Consider the following 3,553-nt stretch of genomic DNA (forward strand, 5'->3'; position numbering starts at 1 on the left):
TTCCCACCCAACCATTCCCACTTCCCTGTTCTGGTTTTGCCCTATACTGCTTCACTGAGTCTTTCTAGAACAAGGGGCCACTCCTCCATTCTTCTTGTTCCTCATTTGATGTGTGGATTATGTTTTGGGTATTCCAGTTTTCTAAGTTAATATCCACTTATTAGTGAGTGCATACCATGATTCATCTTTTGAGTCTCGGTTACCTCACTTAGTATGATGTTCTCCAGCTCCATCCATTTGCCTAAGAATTTCATGAATTCATTGTTTCTAATGGCTGAATAGTACTCCATTGTGTATATATACCACATTTTTTGCATCTACTCTTCTGTTGAGGGATACCTGGGTTCTTTCCAGCTTCTGGCAATTATAAATAGGGCTGCTATGAACAGTGGAACATGTATCCTTATTACATGCTGGGGAATCTTCTGGGTATATGCCCAGGAGTGGTATAGCAGGATCTTCTGGAAGTGAGGTGCCCAGTTTTCTGAGGAACTGCCAGACTGATTTCCAGAGTGGTTGTACCAATTTGCGTAATGAACATTTTAAATGTTCATTTAACAAATGAACAAAGAAGTGTGAATAAATGTTCACTTGCAATGACTTACTGGTCTGGTACGAGGCCTCTGCCTTCTGCTGTTCTATCTAGACTGGAACCTCACTTGGACTCCTGTCAGATATCCTGTTGTTGCCCTGTTTCATGGAGGTTGTGTAGTTTTGGATCTGTAGGATCAGCTGCTTTATGCACTCCAGCAGTTGTTGGAGGTTCTTGTGATTGGCCAGTACAAAGCCCTGGATCTGGGCCTGAGAGTTATCTGAGCTGGTCAGACCTCCTCATGGCTTTCATCCTCTCAGGAATAGTTCACCAGCAATGCCCAGAAACCATGGCCAGCTCTACCTTGTTGTCCATGTGAGGCGCAGTCCCTGCCTCCCCAAGTGCTGCAGATGGTGAGAGGCATGGTCAGTTCTCTGACTGTCATGACCCTGAGGCCAGTTCTACCTGCCAAAGTGTCAAGGAATGAAGGAGGGGAGGGGCCATATCTCCCTTGCCCATGCTGCCACACAGCAGACAAGTTGTTGGGCCAGGTCTCGAATGCTCACACCTTTGGGGCTATCTCACCTGCAGCCCCCATATCCAGAGCTAGGTCTACTGCATAGCCCAGCAAGGCACAGGCCCTTCTCTCCCAAGTGTTACAGCAGGGGAGTCAGCTCCAGATCCCCTGCCTTCATGATCCCAGGGCTAGCTCTCCTAACTTCTGTAGGTGATAAGGAACAAAGGTGGGGAAGAGTATCTCTCATTCCCACTGCCACGCAGCAGACAAGATGATGCAGGTCCATCCTCTACAATACTCAGACCCTCATGACGTGTACCCCCACCATCAAGGTCAGTTCTACTGTGTTGCCCTGGTGAGGTACAGGGCCTGCTCTACTTAGTGATTGAGCAGGTAAGCAGCAGGGACAGTGTCTTAGTCAGAGTTTCTATTCCTGCACAAACATCATGACCAAAAAGCAAGTTGGGGACGAAAGGGTTTATTCAGCTTACATTTGCACCCAGCTGTTCATCTCCAAAGGAAGTCAGGAATAGAACTCAAGCAGGTCAGGAAGCAGGAGCTGATGCTGCGGCCATGGGGGAATGTTATTTACTGGTCAGAACACTAAGTGTATATATACCTTTTCTCCTCTCTGCTACCTACTGAAGCACATGTGACACAGCAGCCATGCCTGCAATGCTTATAGCAGCAGTCACATCATTCTTTTAAGAAGAAAACTATGGGGCATCCTGCTCTCCCTGGCTCTTCTAATCCAGTAAGATACTCAGAGTGCAGCAGCCATGATTTGAACAAACCTAGGAACAACCCACAGGCCTGAGAAGCCCTGGTAACATCTCTGTGGTACTGATTTTGTAGCCATGCAGTATATAAGCATTATAATGTTTAGAGAGTCACCTGTGAATGCCTGGGAGGTCAGGAGTGTGTGTGTGCGCGCGCACGCGCGCACGCGTATGCGTGCACATGCGCGTGCATGTGCGTGTGTGTATGTGTGTGCGTGTGCGTGTGTGTGTGTGTGTGTGTGTGTGTGTGTGTGTGCGTGTGTGTGTGCGTGTGTTGGAGATCAGAGTAGCAAGCAGCCCCTGAAAGGGTGATGAGTGGAATTGTAAATGAGAAGTCGAAGTTATGATGGAGATTTCAAGAAGACAACAATGTGGACCAACTACAAGGAAGGAAGAAACTAGCCTGAGACATAGTTTTGAGGGATGCAGCCAGAGAGTCATAGAACAGAACTTACCAAGCCCATAGAAATCCTTTTGTTGTGTGGTATGTCCCAGATGCTGAGCATAGAATTCAGAGTTTGTCTATCTGGGTTTAAGCCTTTCCTTAGTCCAATCTCTATCCTGTCTCTCCCTTTTGTAACTTGTGTCATCATCATGTTTGGTCAGTATGGTAACTGTTTTTACAGGAATTCTGACCAGAGTTTCATCATGTCAGAGGAGACTTCAGACCTGACTTAAGAACAGAGCTGAAGCAGCTGAAGCTTTAGTGATGAACTGGATACACTTTGTAATGGAAATTGGTATGAGGCAGAACACCATACTTTGAATGTGTCCTTCAAAGGCCTATATGTTAAGGATTTGGCTTCCAGTCTTTGCTTATGTTAGAAGATCCTGGATCCTGAAAGAGGTGTGGCCTGGGAGAAGGAAGTTACACAGATTGTGCTTTCGAAAGGAATTTGGGTCTATCTGTCTGTCTGTCTCCCTTCCTCCCTTATTTCCTTTCTTTACATGAGTTGACCAGGTTCTCTGGGTATATGCTTTCACCATTATGTTTTATTATCACATGCCCACAAATTATAGAACTATCACTGACGAGAATCACTAAAACTTGGAGATAAAATTAATCTTTCCTCTTTATAAGTTTGTTATCATGAGTATTTTACTATAGTCATGAAAAGCCAACTGACCCAGAAATTCATATAGTTTTTTGATATCTTAGCATTAGCTTTTTACCAACAAAAAACAGAAGAGCTAAACCACTGGGAAAGACAGCATGGAATAAGGAATTACATTGTCTTAGAGAACTGAATTCTGTGTCATGGTAAACCTTTGGGATCTGGTTTCCAAAAGAGGGGGAAAATATGAGGGAGAAAGCACAGGAAAATAAGATGTAATGATAGAGTACTCAACATGATAATAGATGCCAAGTACAGAGCAGTTAAGACAAAATGTACTCATTTGTTTTAAAGGAAGATAAAGCACAATCAGCAATTTATTCAGTTTTTTTTTTCAAGGAATTGGATACTTATTCTAATTTCAAAGGACACATTCAGAATATAAGCTCCCTGGACCTATAATTTAAAGCAGCTTTCATGAGACCGATACAAATTACAAAGGCAATTTTGAAATCATAGGATGATTGCATTGATTGAATGACATATTGCATTTGAGAGTAATACCCTCTGTTTATTAGTGTACTAAATTAGAAGGTGGCAAATTGTGATTATGATTAGTCATTAAAATTTTTTAAAAGGACAGCAAAACATGAAACATGCAATGTTTAGA

General features: G+C 43.5%; 1 pseudogene; it reads right to left on the minus strand.

The window, feature by feature from the left end:
• Window positions 1–1,624: 1,624 nt before the first annotated feature.
• LOC127669033 (uncharacterized) lies at window positions 1,625–1,741 on the minus strand (annotated as a pseudogene).
• Window positions 1,742–3,553: the final 1,812 nt, after the last annotated feature.

Source organism: Apodemus sylvaticus, chromosome 18 (genome assembly GCF_947179515.1).
Source record: "Apodemus sylvaticus chromosome 18, mApoSyl1.1, whole genome shotgun sequence".
Lineage (NCBI taxonomy): Eukaryota > Metazoa > Chordata > Mammalia > Rodentia > Muridae > Apodemus > Apodemus sylvaticus.